Source organism: Tiliqua scincoides, chromosome 5, assembly GCF_035046505.1.
Source record: "Tiliqua scincoides isolate rTilSci1 chromosome 5, rTilSci1.hap2, whole genome shotgun sequence".
In the NCBI taxonomy this organism is placed as follows: Eukaryota; Metazoa; Chordata; class Lepidosauria; order Squamata; family Scincidae; genus Tiliqua; species Tiliqua scincoides.
In genome coordinates this window covers 78,459,210-78,476,260 of record NC_089825.1, presented here as the reverse complement: position 1 = coordinate 78,476,260, position 17,051 = coordinate 78,459,210, and positions in this window count along the sequence as shown.

Sequence of the window (17,051 nt, the reverse complement as noted above, 5' to 3'; positions counted from 1 at the left end):
AACACAGGCGTCCATCCAACAGGTGCATCATGACATACACTTGTACATACCCGCAAGGCAAAAAAAAATACTAATGAGATAACAGTATGGATACATGTTCTGTGAAGAGCAAAGGGATGCTTTAGGACAGGCATGTCAAACTCATTTCATACAGAGGACCGAAGCTAGCATTCAGGGTGTCTGCTGAGGGTCAGAAGTGACATCATTAAGTAGCTGCTGGCCAGAAATCAACAATTTGTTCTCACATAGAAACTCATTAGCTGCAAATGACAGAAGAGAAAATAGACAAATCTTGATCGTATTTCAAGATATGGGAAAGCTCAATTTTCATGTGGGCCGCCTTTTCAGCAGTAACACCTCAGTACTGCTCAGCAGCTGAGAGCCCGATGGCCAGATAAAAAACCTCTGTGGGCCGCATCTGGCCCCCAGGCCTTATGTTTGACGCCCTTGATTTAGGAGTTACGTTCCAAACATAACTTTGTGTCCATTCCTTTTCAGTCAGTGTAGCTTATATTACCAAGGTGTCATGCAGTGTGTTTTGTTGTCAAAACAAAACAAAAAAAAGGAAGATATCAGTAACCATATGTGGTAAAAGGTTCAAATTAACTTTTTAATTTGGTTCAAATTAACCAAATTAATTTGGTTCAAAAAGGTTCAAATTAACAGTCCACCTGACTGTTCTGGTTTAAATCTTTCAAAGAGTCTGTTTACTAGATAATTGGGCCTATAATCTTGGTTCTTTCCATTGCAACCCCATTGAAAGTGGGGTTGTGTCACAAGTTAGCCAGGTTGGACACTGATCAAAGGCCCACACCCATCAGAGGGCTTACCTGGGCAGGCCAACCCCTGAGCCCTCAGTAGTAGTACCGGCTGTAGCACAGAATATGACATCAGAGGGTGGGTAGGAGGCCATCGGGGGCCCAATGATGGCCATTGTGGTACCAGCACTGCTTGGAAACATTGAAAGATTGTTCTGGACATTCTGGAGATCTTGCAACATTTATCTATTTACATAAATTGCTGCATGCACTTTTGGGTTGAAAACAGTAAATAAATATTGATAATAATCATCTTTTTGGCTCAACATTCATCTATTTCAGCCCTTCCTCGTCCAAGTTTATTTTCAGTGCTGGGACTCTTTCCTAAAACATGTGAGATCATAATAAAAAAGAGTTGTTCTGAGCATGTGGAGAGAGCATTCCTTCCTCACTGAGTAGCCACAGCTCACCCATTGAAATCTAGGATTATGAGAAAGACTTTTAGATCTGAGTCTGAGAATAATGGGCAGTTCTGAAGCTGGGCATGTCTACATAATTAGCCTCAGCTTTGACTTGTTAGTAGTTAACCAACATGGTCCTGTGCCAATAGCTGGATTCTAGTACTGTAGGTGAAGTGTGTGTGACAGGCAGGTTTTAGAATTCTCCTCCTAGCCAAACAGTGCAGCAGCAGAGACGACGGGGAGGCAAAGTGTGGTGCAATGGAGACACCATCAGGGCTTTGGCAGAGCTCTATCAGTGGCACATCTGCCTATGAATTGCCTGACCTCTCCTCTTTCACCCAAATACAACCCCTCCCCCACAAAACCCCACTCTCTGTACTCTCTTGATCTCATCCACCTCCCCATTCCAGCCACCCACCCACCTTTGTATGCATTAATTTTTGTTAGCAACTGGCGCTCTGGGCCAGGCCATTGGCTGGCATGTGGTTGTGGGTGACCCTGCTCTGGCAGCCTGGCTTGCTGGAGCAAAGCAAACTAGCAGATCTGATAGCTGCCTGGAGCACTTGGTGCAAGCTGGGGAGCTGCGCTAAATATAGGCTTCTTGGGAACAGGCTGCAGCGAGAGAGAGAAAGAGAGAGCGAGAGAGAATAAAAAAAGAAAATGCTGTTTCAGTTTGTGTCATCATTGTTGCTGGTGATGATGGGCTTATTTCAGTTAATGGAGCCTTCCTTGCTTGTTTCATCCTGTGCCTTGGAAATTGACCTTGTGAGCAGAGCTAAGTGAATGTCAGGGGTCAGCACTGGAACCTGTTCTCAGTGTAAGGGCTCTGAGTTTTGCAATGCACAAAACAATGGTATAGAGGAGGAGAACTTCTGAGCATGTGCAGAGTGCAGAGTGCCCTTCCAAACCTATAACATTTGTACTGGCCTCTTCTTGTCCAAGTCAGTGATTCTTGCATGTTTTGTGGTATTCCTGCCACTCCTGTACATTATGGTTATCTTCAGCCTTCACTGTTTAGGGCAAATGCACACAAAGCTGTAGAGAACAATTGGCTGGGCTTCTTGGTGATGACTCAGTCGCTATGAAAAGATTGCCACACTGAGACAGCTGCCCATAAGGAGTAAAAGAAAGTGACTTCCACATGGTGATTATTTCATGTGCCTGTAGTCAAACATTTTGTAGTGCACATTAAAGTTGGGGGGGGCATCAAAAGTGAATGCAAAACAGCAGTAAATACAAGGACTCAATCCGATACATGCTTACTCAGAATTAAGTCCTTTTGTGTTTAATGAGGTTTACTCCCCGAAAAGAGTGCACTGGAATGTGCTATAATACAAGTTATTCAATTCATATCCATATATCTATCTGTGAGGCCCAAGGCAGAATCAGATGATGTATTAGGACATTTATTATGATCATACAGAGATGAATTAGCTATCAGATTCAAACACAGAATGTGTCAATTGGCAGGAAAGAGTTTTTACTAGTTTGCTAAAAAAAAAGGGGGGGAAGATAAATATTGGATATAGGCATTAAAGCCTCTCAGGGTCCAGTGTTATCCAGCAACAGGAGCAGCAGCTCCAAACAGCTGCCACTGGACCCTGTGCTGGATCTCAGAAGACTGCAGGTCTTCTTGAGGGAAGGGGACATTTGCCTCCTTACCCTAAGCCCCATCCTATTCCATAGGGCTTCTCGAGACTTTGCCAGTGATATAGCTGGTGCAGACTTCTTGAGGGAAGGGGACATTTGTCTCCCTAAGCCCCACCTTACTCCATGGGGCTATATCACTGGCACAGTCTCAAGAAGCCCTGTGTCAGATTCAGTGGAGGAGACCTTAGCCAGACCCACACCTGTCCTGGGCCTGCCCCTCCCCCCATTCTGTCCTCCCCCTCCCAGAAATGTCTCCCCTTGCCCTCTCCCCATGCCCCCCATGCAACTCAGTGCTTACCTGCTTACTGCTAGGGGTCAATTCGCGGTGTTGATGGGGCAGTGCAAGCCTCCCCGCCAGTGCTGCTTCTTCTCCAGGTGGGGCTGGGGCTGTAGCACAGATGGTCTGTGGCCGTCTGTTAAGAGGCCTAGCATTATAATACTGAAGTGAAACTATACTAGCTGTGTTTCTGAAGCGCTGTGGGATGTATATGAACATTCCAGCTGCTCAGAAGATTAAAAAAAAAGTCAACCCACTCAGCTTAAGGCAGTGATTTTCAACCTTTTCCATCTCACGGCACACTGGCAAGGCACTAAAATGGTCAAGGCACACCATTGGTTCTTTGACAATTGACAAAGCACACTGTGTTGCCAATGGGGGCTCACATCCCCCAATGGCCCTACTGATAAATGACCCTCTCCCAAATTACTGTGGCACACCTGGGGGATCATTCATGGCACACCAGTGTGCCACAGCACAGTGGTTGAAAATGGCTGGCCTAAGTATCACACAACATTTGGCAGAGGAGAGAGGAAGCAGCACTGTTGAAATGCTCACACGCTGTTTAAAATGGTAGGCAACTGTCAGATGGCAATGGGTTTGTGTCTGTGGAGGTATAGGAACTGGATTGTTATGGGAAAGAGTGGGTGGGCAATCGATATAGGGGGCATTAAATGCAAAATCTCGACGGTGAATTATTATGCATGTGAGGACTCATAACACTGATGCTTTTGTCTGTACAGTACTTGTCCTTCCCAAGTCCATTCCCTTTCATATACAACCTCATTCACACCCATTCCCCCATGAACACACATATTTAGCATAAGTGATTAATCTTTTTAAAAAGTTCAATTTTCCAAAAACAAAAAGTTACCTGCCAATTGCCAAAATATGCCCATCATTTGGAGCTGGTATGCTTTCTAGGGAACAATTGTATTGAATTTTAATTGCATGCATTTCCTCACATCTCTGCAAAGAAAACTTCTAGCAACTTACTTTCTTTTTGTAAAATAAAGTTGAAAATTCAGGGAAGCAGCCTGGAACATTGGTGTGGAGTTCTGGCTCATACAGCCTCATCACCTTGTGGCAACAATGGTGGTGCCTTAGCCCTTCATGAAACATGGTCTTCGCACCAAGCATCAACAAATTACTAGTAGCACAATCCTAACCTGCTCTGGAGCAGGCAGGCTGGCAGGCCTGCACTGCATTCAAGGCAGGATTGAGGCTGAAAGCAGCTCAGCCCACGGCAAGGGGAATCGCTTCCCCTTACCCCGGGTAAAGCCACAGCAGGCCCAATGGGACTACTTGGATCTGCGCCACCTCAAGAGGTGGCACAAATTTGAGCAGCCCAGGACTGCCCCGGCCGCCTGGGAATGGGGTTAGGATCTGGTATAACTGCTGGATCCTGGCCCCACCTCCCACTCCCCGCCTGCCCACCCCGGGAACACCCACCAACCACCCTCCCCCCTGCCCTGAAACACATCCCCAGAACCCTGTGTTGGCCAAGCTCAGCCAAAGCAACTCATGGGGAGGCTGGCACAAGTCCATGCGCCGGCCTAACCTCACTTATGTCAACGCGAAAGTGCTTTACGGCAGGTCAGGATTGTCTCCTAAAACATAGATAGATAGATAGATAGATAGATAGATAGATAGATAGATAGATAGATAGATAGATAGATAGATAGATTCAAATTTATTGAGCCTTTAAGGGCAAATGTAAAACAGTACAAAAGGTGAAGGGGGAGTTTAAAAATACATTTTAAAAGCAAACTAATTAAACTGGTACTGCTGGACAAAATGGAGACATTTCAAAACTGGGTTGATTTTTCTTTTTCTTAGGGCTAAACTGCATTGCTAAATTAGTAACGTAAATAATTTTTGCTCCCTTTGGGGACAACTGGCTGAGCTTTACTGTCGCATGTAGCCTGTTGAAAAATGGATCACATGCTGAGGCAGTGCTTGGTAGATTTCACTTATAATTTCATATTATTTCTGAGAAGATTTTTGTTAAGGCATCAATTTGTTAAACTATTACAAAAAAGATCAACAACCTGTGTAGTAAATTTGTATTAGGGGAAACAGGTCTGGCCTCAGTCTTCATCCTGCAAGACTTTTCTTTATTCTGGGCATCTTTACTTTAAAGTTTTATTGTTTGAAAAGCCTAAAGGGGTTTGGGCAAACCAAAGAGACTGTCATTTCACCTGCAACTGGCAGTTTCTCAGATTGATCAAGAGGGCCATCTTGTGTTTACCATCCATGTTTCAAGTTGGGATAACAAAGGGATGCAGAGAGACATGTTGGGATTTTTACCAGTTCCTGAGCTTGGACACCTTCAGAACCCATTTAAGTTAGAACTAAAACAAATGGAGTGAGACAGTATGCACAAGTGAATTTTCCTGACTTGGAAAAATTTAGATTTGGCTACTGCTCTTGCTTCTTCTCAGTTTTCAGTTTATGAATGCTAATGTACTGCTGTGTTGAGGGGGACGTTATATAACATGTTGTATATGTACCAAATGTGGTGAAAATTATTTAACATTTTAGCCTTGAATGAACGAAAACCTAAAGTGTACATTATTTTAAACATTTTCCTCAACATTTACTGTTGGAAGCAAAATTGTAATATGTTCAAAATATGCAAAGTTGACTCTGAGTTTTGAATTTTTTTGTGTGTAAAATTTTGCTTCAATGCGATTGCAACACCAGATAACTCACAAGCAACCGTTGATAAGTCCAAGGATGACTGTTCAAAAATGAGTAGTTGGTTCCGATCTCTATTTTTAGTTGCTCAGAGGCTTGGGGAGCCCTACAGAGGTGTCTGTGGGGCTCCCCGCACCCCCCAGATGCCAGTGCTACCCAAGGTAAGTGAAGAAAAACACTCTTCTGTCCCAGCAGTGGTGCAATCCTGGGGATCGTGTCACTGCCTTCCCCCTGCCCCTTAAAGAGGCATTGGCATGTGCTGCCCAGGCTGGTGGGTCATGAGTCACCAGTTTGGGAATGTATGTCCTAGCCTATTTGCAAGGCGTAATCTGGGACTACTCATGAGGGGCAATCTTGGCATACTTGCAAAGGGTGAGTTCCCTGTTCTTGCCTCTCCCTGATTGCTTGAACAACCAGGAGGCAGGAACAGGTGTTATTAAAACAGGAAGAATGGGGGAAGCTGGGCACAGCTGGGAGTTATTGGAAACTTATTAGGAGACATGCTGCAAGAAGAAGGAGAGGTTAGTAGAGCTCTGTGGCCTGCCTAGAGAATGGTGGTTCTGGGAAGATGCCTTGGTGGAGAAGAGGAGGGCAAGGGTGATTTGACCTCCTTTCCTCTTGTAGAATCTGAGGAGAGTGAGTGAGTGAGAGACTTCAGGGACGGTGAACAGGGAGTTTTTTCTCAGTCCCTAAGTCCCACATTTTTCCTCCTGTTCCTTTCCTTGGCTGGGCAGAGCCTGAATGAAGTAGCTGAGGCCTACAAGAGAAGACCTCCATGATGGTATTGCATGGGATGGGGGAAAATGGGGTGGAAATGGTCTGCTTTTGAACAGTCTTGAACAAGAATGCCATCCCAACACTTTGTCATTCTTCCTGATGTTTTGCATGCAAACACCCATGCAGGATTGCATCTAAAGACGGTATTTTTTCTTTTCTCAAATTGTAAAAAAGCATGGCCCTCTTATTAGTATGGGAGAAGGACGCCTATGTGTACTGAGGGCAATTGGCAAAGAAAATCAGCAGGGTGGGGAATTGAGGTATACTGGCCTAGTTGTTCATGATAACCTGCCTTGGCTAAACAGTCCTTTCTCATACAGTTGAGGTTAATTTTTTTTATTGATTGATAGGTTGCTTTGTCAAAATGACTTGCAAAGCTTAAAAATGATATGTAACGTATCTGCTCAACATAAAACAACTAAATGATCTCCCATTAACCTGTATGAAGGGATAAATTACAACTAGGTTCTGCTATGCCTAGAGGTGTTTGGAAACGGTGTTATTTATTTTACTCAAAAGTAAGCCCATTGTGTTCAGTTAAGACGTGAGCTGTAATCCTATCTTACGCACTGGAAACACACTACCTATACCACACCCCTACCAATTTTACATCTGTCCTTGGGATGATGGAGAATTTTATCTCCAGGATGAAGAATACTTTCTGTGGGCCTCTCCACTTGGTCTTAGACGGTGAGCAGATTTGTGCACAAGTTTGGAAGTGGGCTTCCATTATACATACAATCTGCAAATGTTCAGCAGGCAATGCCTGGGTTAGGGTTTTCAGAGCTTGAGTAGCAAAATACGTGATTGGTTTGGGCTTTGAGTGCTTCATTAACAAAACGACGTTGACAAACTGGAGGGAAGAGTGGAGAGAACGAGCACCGCGCGACTGATCCCAGGCCCTCCAGGGATGATGTTCTGAGAAAAGATTAAAAGAGCTAAAAATGTCCACTGTGGCAAACTGGTGAATAACAGGAAGACATTCCATGTAGCTAAATGTGAAAGAAAAAAATGAATGTTACTTAGGGGCTTAATTCAAGCCAGACTTTAGCCCCAGAACCAGCTTTCAATGCCCCAAGTCTTGTGAATTGATGCTAAAATGAGAGGGCCTCTTGAGTACGCAGTACGTCTCAGCACTGATGGGTCCCCATACAGCCGCACTGGGAGAAAGGGCTTATTCCAGGACAGACCGTGCAACTTCTGTGCCAGCATGTGTCCCAAAACTGATTTTAAAAAGTATGTATGGTTCAAAGGGAAGGTCAGGACAAAGGGGGAAAAAATTAAGACTGTACTCGGGGTGTACCAAAAGACATAACTGGGAAATGTCAGTGTATCTGATAAAATGGGACTATTCCTAGATGCTCTAATAGTATGGTGAACATGTGCAGTGCAGTTTTCAAGCTCCTCAGCCACCTAGGCACCCTCTATGTTAATCAAAGGCAAAGTATCAAAGGACAGGATTGTGCAAAATTACCCTATGTTGACTGTGCTCCAGGTATGTGAACAGACACTTTGAATGTGCAAAGTGCATGTACTAGGCCTGAGGCTGAGGAATCTGTGTTTGTGTGTGTGCAAAATTTGCCAGGAATTTAGTGATAGCATTTTGGACATGCAACATGCAATGAGTGTGAAGGTTGTAATTTATGCATAATCAGCATCTGACATACAAAAGCCCCGCATTGCACAGTGGCATTTTTGGATGCACAACCAGCAATGTGAGCTGAGTGTGAAAATTCTGAGCAGTTGACATTTGGGGTGCATAATATATAGGAAGCAGTCAGTGAGCAAGTCATTCCATTTAAAGTGTGAAGGTTTCGATTATGAAATTCCCATTTTGATTCTGTGATGCACCTAGTAGCCATAATCCACAAGGTAAACTGTGCTGAAGTGAAAGTGTCTGCATTTGGCATGAATGGTGAAAGCCTTGAGGACTGCACCTTCTGTGTGTAATGTGCTTGAATGTTTGTGCTGTAGCCAGAAACAACAGAAAACAATGAGTTTTGCAATTCCAAATTTTGGGGGGAGTTTCAGTATCACCAGGGGTGGTTGCAGGCTGCAAATTGCAAGGTATTTTACTATTTACTAAATTTCTACCCCGCTTTATCTCCCCGAAGGGCATTCAAAGTGGCAAGATATTTGTGCGTGTTTGGGCTACCCTAAAATGATTCAGATCAATAGGTTTTGCAGCTGTCAAATAATTTGGCAATACAGTAATTGTAAATAGTGGGGCATGAGGACTGCACTGGTGTGCGTGTGTGTGTTTGGGACACTCTTAAAACAATTTACATCAGTAGGTTTTGCAGTTGTCAGATAACTTGGCAATAGAGTTATTATGAATAGTGGGGCATAAGGACTCGGTGTGTGTGAGTGTGTGCGTGTGTTTGGGACACCCTAAAAGAATTCAGTTCAATAGGCTTTGCAGTTGTCAAATAACTTGGCAATGCAGCAATCGTGAATAGTGAGGCATGAGGACTGCACTGGTGTGTGTGTGTTTGGGCCACCCTTAACCAATTCCAGTCAGGTTCTTGTAAGTCAGATCTACTTTGCTGTAGCCAAGGGGTTTTGCAAGCAGCATCAGCAGTGGGGCCAGGCGGTTCTCACTTGCCCTTTGTGTGTCACTCTGCAACAATTCCGTTCTAGGACTTTTGCAGTGTTTTGACTTTTTTAGGGCAGTGGCAAAGAGTTTTCCAAACGACGATGAAGCAGAATGTTGCGATGCACGCCGTGCATGTGTGTTGATGGCACCCCAAACTCATTCACATCTGAGGGTTTGGGACCTTTTTGGGTTCTCTCTGATGGAGCCACAGCTGGAGCATGAAGGTCGTATCCTGCATGCGTGCTGTGGGGGGGGGGGAGAGGATGCCTTTGCAACCCCCCTCCCCAGCCGACCCTTTCTGCTCGGGGGTGGAGAGAGGGAGGGAGAGAACCAGGGGGAGGGGAAATCCCCGGTGGTCGCATCCGACGCGCTGTCTGGAGCTGCCACGAGGAGCCGCGCGGAGCGGGGCTGGGAGGGGGCTTGTGCCCCCTCCGGATGCGCAGATACATCCACCACCCCCAGTGGGGGGGGGGGAGAGCGTGAGAAAGGCGGGTGAGTCAAGGGGCAGAGGGGTGCGTGGGGCGCTCAAGGGCTGGTGGGTGCGGGAGAAGCAAGCGATGGCCGGGAAGGAGGCATGGGGGGCTCTTTGTGGGGGTGAGGAGCAGTAGCGGGCTGCCTGTGGTGTGGGAAAAGGGTGCTTGCAGGGGTTGGGTTGCCAGAACCCCGGGGTCGACCAGGGGTCTCTGGCACTCAGCATTCATCTCCAGCTGACCACTGGAAGCAATCCTGGAGGTCTTGGCTGGGCTTCCAGGAAGTACAGGATTGCATCGCGTTGGAAGAACCAGGCTCCAGGATCAGCTTGGACAACCCACTCTTTGGGGTGGGGGGTTCCAATGCGGGGTTTTGGGGTGGGGGTGCAAAGAGGATGGGGGGAAAGCTAGGGTTTCCCTTCTGGGAAATGGAGTATGTGTGTGGGGGGGTAGAGATTGGGGGTCCCTGGGGGATTTTGGAGGTACTGATGGGGGTGAGGGTCATAGGGAGCAGGGGGAAAGCACAGGGTGAGAGTTAAATGGCACTGGTCCATTGTGGTTCTGTACCTGAATATACTTGGGGCAGGTGGAGAATTGCACTTTGGATAGGTCCATTTTTGAGGTGTGCTCTATGCGCAAAGAATGTCCAAGGTGGCCAAAGGTAGGAAAAGAAGTTGTTGAGAGGCATTTGGGAAGGAGGACAATGGGAGGCCTTGGGAAGCCACTGAGAAGGAGTTGCTTTCACCATTTCATTGCAGTACAGTACTACTGTAGTACTTTTTGCCCTACGCCTGGTGGTTCACAACATAAAAATAACAATGAACAGTTTGTAACATGAAAACATAAAACAGATGAAAACAAGAACCACAGATGTGAGGAGAAAGAGAACTGAAGGGGTAGGGGAAAGAGGGCCTCCAAGAATGGGGGTGCTCCTTCTAGCTGTGGATGAGTGGAGGGGGACTCAGGGGATAGTAGGCAGTTAATGGGGACCTGGGCTGATCATCATGTTTGGGACCCAGAAGAGAGAATGAATAGGGAGCAAAGGCCAGATGCATTGTGGAAGTCTACAGGCAAGGCAAGGCAGCTGAGTCCCAAGTTCCAGCAGTTCGGAGAGGAATTGCCTCTAAACGTTGAAGCTCAACTAAGCCACTCTGGATAATAGCCATTGATAAACATATTCCCTATGAATTTGGATAATCTCCCTTTAAAACTATGTAAGCCAGTGGTCAGCACCTCAGTTTATGACTGAAAAGCCCATAGTTTTTGTGTTGTGTAAGAAGTATTTACCAAACGTTCCTTACACCACTTTCAGTGGGCAACCCTAAGGAAGAAAAAAAAAAATGCTTGCCAGTCATTTTTTCCACACTATTAGTGATTTTATAAACTTCTGTCATGTGATTGTTCAATTGCATTTTGTTTTTCTGAACTTAAATGTCCCAAATGGTTTAACCTTTCTCATAAAGACAGTTGGGGCACCATGTACGAGGGACATTTCTAATCATTTGCCCCCTTCTCCTTAATAGGTTTGGGAGACTTAAATTCCACACCCATCCCAATGCAATGGTGCCCTGGAACCTATGTGGCGGTGTGATACAGCTTTGGCACACTCTTTGTATATGGCTTAGGGCAGAATCCTAATCCTTTATGTCAGTGCTTTCCAGCACTAAGGGCAATGCAGCTCCTAGGTAAGGGAACAAACATTTCCTTACTTTGAGGAGGCCTCCGTGAGTGACACCCAACTGCAGGATGCAGGACATGTTCCATTGGCACCGCTATGCCAGTGCTGGAAAGCGGTTAGGATTGCACCCTAATCCTAATAAGGGGTTAGGATTGCATCCTTAGACACATATATGCGTACTGTACAAGGTATTTGCTTGATCTGGTATGGTGACCAAGCTACTCTTACAGCTACCCCGAGTGTTCCTTGTTGTACATGCACATTTGTAACTTATGACATTCCGCCACCCCCTACATTCCCAAATCCTTGAAAAACAACTTTGTTCGTTAGGATTGTTGGTTAGAAAGTTGGTTAGGATTGCGCCCTAAATTGGTGAAGACAGGTACCTACCCCAAGTAGTTCACAATCAAAATTTGAGTACATCTGCATATGCAGAAATGTGAAACATCACATGATTCACATTTCCTCTGTTAAAGCCATTTCTGTGTAGGGATTACTGCCTTTCCTGTGTGTAAGTTTTAATAGTTAACAAAGAAATGCCTATGGGAGTTCATGCTGGAAAGCTGTGATTTGCCATTGTTTCTTATCACACGTATTTTATGTGTATAGGATTATCACGGGTTTTATATGTGTAAAGGATTATCACATGTGAACTACTCCTGCACAAATAGTTGTTTCTTCTTGTGTCAAAAGATGGAACGTCTGTAACATGTGAAGTGACCCGCAGAAATTCTAAACTTTCAATTAAAGGAAATTTTGGAAGATACCTAAATAGTACATGACAGAATATGAAAGTGCAATCCTTCTGATTGCACTTATAGTAGAGAACATATAGGATTTATTTTCTTATGAGGTGTACCTGTATAATTTCTAGTTCCATAAAGCTAGATTAGGCATTTTCTAGCTCTGTACATTTAATTTTTTGCAGCTTTCAGCCCAGTGGTAAAATGTGTGTGCTCAGAAATAAATCACACTGAATTCCGTTGGACTGACTTCCTAGTAGATCAACTCAGGATGGCAGCCTTTGTCTCATACTGGAATGGTTCTCCTCTTGTTGTCTACCTACCATTGGGATTCTGTCCATGATAGCTGACTGAAGTTGGAGTAGCTGTTTAATTATGGGGGAGGAGGGAAGCAAAAGGATTAACGCATGTTTTATTACCCAACTATTTTCATAAAATAATCAGCTTGCCTTGTAAGGGAGGGGAAGCTTGCAAGGCCACAGCTGGAAGGAGATTGGACCGCACGTTTCACGTTCTTGTTATTCATAAAGCTCCACCGTGAAAGGAAAACCTCGTGTCCCCCTGCTGAGCAGTTGAGATGCATATAATGTTCATGCACTGTAATAGGGGGAGGAGAAAAGGGTTGTGCTGGATTGTCTCAAACAATAGAGGTTTGAACCGTCTTTCTTCGGCTGTCAAAACTTGTTTTCTCATGAGTGCAGAGAGCATTTAACCTTCTCAAGAATGTGTGCTGTCCTAATGATCATTTTGCCGCGCTCAGCAATGCTCTCGTTCAGCATCTCGCTTCGTTTTTGGTCCCACATCTCTTAATGTCTCCTTGGGTTGAGCTGTTTTTTTTTCACCTTCTGGAAACCACTGGAGAGGAGACTGTAAGTATTTGTGTTAGGTGCATGTGCAGCCTCTTCCTTTAAACAAAAGACCCGTCAATTCATTGGGGAAAAGTTTAAATCTGGTTTTATGAACGGAGGGGACATTGTTCAAAAGCAAAAAATTTGCCATATGAGTTTAGTGTAAGCATTACAAGGATTTGTCAATCTTTTTTTTAGTTTTTCAATTGCATACAAAAGATTGTATGAACTTTATTGGTTGGATTTCACTGATGTCAAACCATTATTTAAATTCAAGTGTTTTGGGGGGTATGTGGAGATATGAAGGGCTGGAGATTGAGTAAGGGAGCGAGCGTGACAGTTATTGAATGACATTCTTTTTGTCTTGCACTTTTGAAGAGAAGCAGACAAAAACGAGCTTCTGTGAAAAATGAATTCATTTCACTGTAGTCATCAGGATCTGTTTTCTTTCCTCCATTCTGCCTCCTAAAGTTTGTGGGATTCAAAATTTTGAATGAAATACTCATATGCCTTTATGTGTGTCATTGTCTTTTTAATCTTTAAAAAATCCTAGTTGGGGGGGGGGGGGTTTAAACATTTTTGGATACTGTTTAGCATGGGTATTGCCATTTCACAAAAAAACATAAAGAGCAGTTACCTTGCATGTAAGAAAACGAGATCCACTCTAAAACAAAGCTAGTTTACTTCCAAAACACTTTCTTTTTCTCTCTTCAACACATGCTTCTATAGTCAGTTTGCTTTGTGTTTATGCTTTGTTGGCTGTTTTGAAGTAAAGGGTATCCAGAGAATAACTGTTTCAGAGATCGCTTTCTAGATTTGTGAATTTTCCAAAGCTGGCAGCCAATAATAAATAAAAATGTAAAGGCGTCAATTGGATTAGAAGGCTTCCAGCCTGCTGTTTGTTAACAAACTTGGTGGCACTTCTCAGAGAAGTGAAAAGGCTGGAAAGGAGTTTCTTTCATTATAGCAAATGACTGGACTGGCTATGTATTGCTTTTTGTTTTAGTGCGCCAAAGTTTTATCATTCATACACAACTTAGGGCCCAATCCTATCCAACTTCCCAGCACCAGTGCAGCCGCAGTGCAGCCCTGAGGCAAGGGAACAAATGTTTCCATACCTTGAAGAGGCCCCTGTGACTCCCCCACCACCACAGAACGCAGCACACGCCCCATTGGAAAATGGGATAGGATTGGGCCCTGAAATGTTTAGGTTATGCATTGTGTAAACTATATCTTTGGACTTTTTTCGTAAGTTGTGCCTTGTGTCTGTGTTTAGTGCTCTCCAGGGTTTGACATTTCTGTTACCTTTGGCACAATCTTAGATCTTCCACTGTACTTCAAGCCATGCCTTCTTATACTCGCCACTTCCACAATCCACTCCGTGCATCTGATAAAGTAGTTCTTGCCTAGGAAAACTTGTGCCGTCGTAAACCAACACCTCTTTTCAGATCCCACTGCACTTCTTGTCTTTGTTTTGCTGCTTTTTTAAAGAAGTTTTTCTTATGCGTAAGATTTAACATTTGTCCTTGCAGTTTGCTATTCACAGTCTTTCTCTTCATTTATCAAAATCGTTTTGTACATTTTAGAGGCTGAAGCATACAAGATAATATGGACAAATCTGCCCTCTAAAATGTTTTTAATGCCTCCTAGTCTGTGACATGACCACACACCACTTGTTGCCTTTTCAGTGTTAATTATGCAGTTTATTATTAAATAATTGTGCCAGCAGTGTTGTGAGCATAGCATAGTGTGGGACTTAGGTGTATCCAAGAACCCATCCAGTGCAACTTCATTCAGATCACTTAACAAAGTTTATAATCTTAGGTCGCTACATTGGTTAATCAGAAGAAAAATCCACAATCCAAAATTGGGTAATACTTTTTATTGGGATTCTCTAAAGAGTCGCAGAACATTAAACAGCAAGCTTTTGAGTTCTATAAAGTCTTGATTAGGTTAGAATGGTAAGCGCAAGCTTGATGGGGGAGGGGCACGTTGGCAGTGTCCCAGCAGTCTGAAGAATCTAAAGGTGGAGTTGGGGGGGATTATTTAGACTTGAATCAGCCTCTGGAGGGCTAGAACTGTGGTTCCCAAACTTCTTTGACTGGTGACTATCCTATACACTGACTTGAGTCAGCCTCTGGAGGGTAGAACTGTGGTTCCCAAACTTCTTTGACTGGTGGCTATCCTATACAGTGTATAATCCTATACACTGAATAGGGTTAGCAGGTTTTTCGTGAGGATTCCAGCAGCTTCCCTGACTAATTTCCAAGGCTCCATGGGGATCCACAGTTTGGGAACCACTGGGTTAGATGGTTTCATTACACACAAAGGGCTGTTGGAATAAAGAAAAATGGTTGTACACCATATTTTGGAAATAGAAAATCTGGAAATTACTCAATCCAATCTGTGTTGCCTCTTGCATAGGTACAAGTTGGTAATTACCAGATTGGATTTTATTGTAGTCAACAAACCAGTTATAGTTGAAGACATTCATTACTTTGATTGTATTTTGCTTTCTATGGATTGTGCATGCTTAACGTTTTCCCTACATAGTCAAATATTGATTATAAATACAGAATTTTAGGAGACAAGGAGAGATACGCATACCTATACATTTGTGGTCTGATGGACACCTGAATTCAAAGTCTCTCTCCACCACAAAGTCATTGTATGGATCAGTTCACTCCTCCATCACTTGTAAGAAAGTGATTCTGATGTACAAAATCAAAAAGTGATTTTGATATACTTGAAACCAAACGTATTTCTATATATTGAATAAACACGTTGCTGAGCAAGTTGAACACGGACACATTTATTTATTTAACTGACCTCCTTCTTACCATGCTTTCTGGCTCATGGTGGTTGATAATGATGGATAAAAACTGCACAATGAAATACAGATAGTGAATACAATCACCCCTCATCTTATACAAGGGTTACATTCCAGACTTGGCACATAAAGCTAAAATTGTGCATACTGAAAATTACCTTAAAAAACCTGACATCCAAAAAATGTGTACTGTCTCTTTAAAAGGTGCAAGGGGCAGGTGTGAACTAAGGGAACAGCGGCTTGTTGCAGGTTCACTGCAGCGCATATACAGTACTTAGTAAGTGGAATGGGAAGCGGAATCACATGCACTATTTAAACTGCTGTTTTTCTTTGGTCTGCCAACTGCATGAAGTTGAATTTGCACAAGTCAAGCACAAGGAGAAAACAGTGGGAGGAACCAGGGTTTGGGGTAAGAGGAGGAATGTTCTACTTTCCTAGGGCTCATTTCCACCTCCTGCAACAGCATAGTATTACGTTATGTCCACAGAATATGTGGCGTTAACATTTCTGCCCAGCCCACAGGTGACGCATTTGTTCCATGTTGCATATATGCAGCATTGGGCAGAAATGGCTTAAACTTCCACTAAAGCCAGTGGAGAGACCAAAACAACTGTGCCCCCAGAGCACAGAGACAACGGAAGCCAACTCTACAGCCAACTCTTTTGGTGCGTCACTAGCATTTTATAAGCTTCAGAGACACATAGCATGTGGTCATATATGACTCTCCCGTATCTCTCTACAGAACTGGAATGTGCAAGTAGAGAGCTCAGTGATAAGAAATGTGGTGGTGTGGAAATTTGCACAAAAAACACTCAACAACCAGGGAGATCAAAAAGATATAGAGAAAGCTTGTCAGTGTTTCTTGGATTTCTGCCTCACCTTTCTGTAAACTGCTCAAGGTATCTTCTTAGAACCCTTACAGGTATCCTGCCTCAAAACTTCAGATTCAACCCCAGGAATCTCAACTCCACTCCTGCAGAGGGGGACGAGAGCGAGGAACCAGGTACTCCGTAAAGATAAGCAAGATAGGAGGAGTCCTTGGAAAGGGGAGGTGTCTCAAAAAACAGGATTCCTGCACCTCCTCCATCCATTTCCCCCCCCCCCCAACATGACCGATGTGCACAGTCCCGGGATGCATGCCCATGATGCACTTGTGAAGGCAGTGAGATTACAGCCATTTTTCTTGGTGAACACAAACATTCCACTCAACCCTGCTGCTGACCAGGCTCTCATGACTCATTTTTCTTGCAGGAAAAGGTCCAG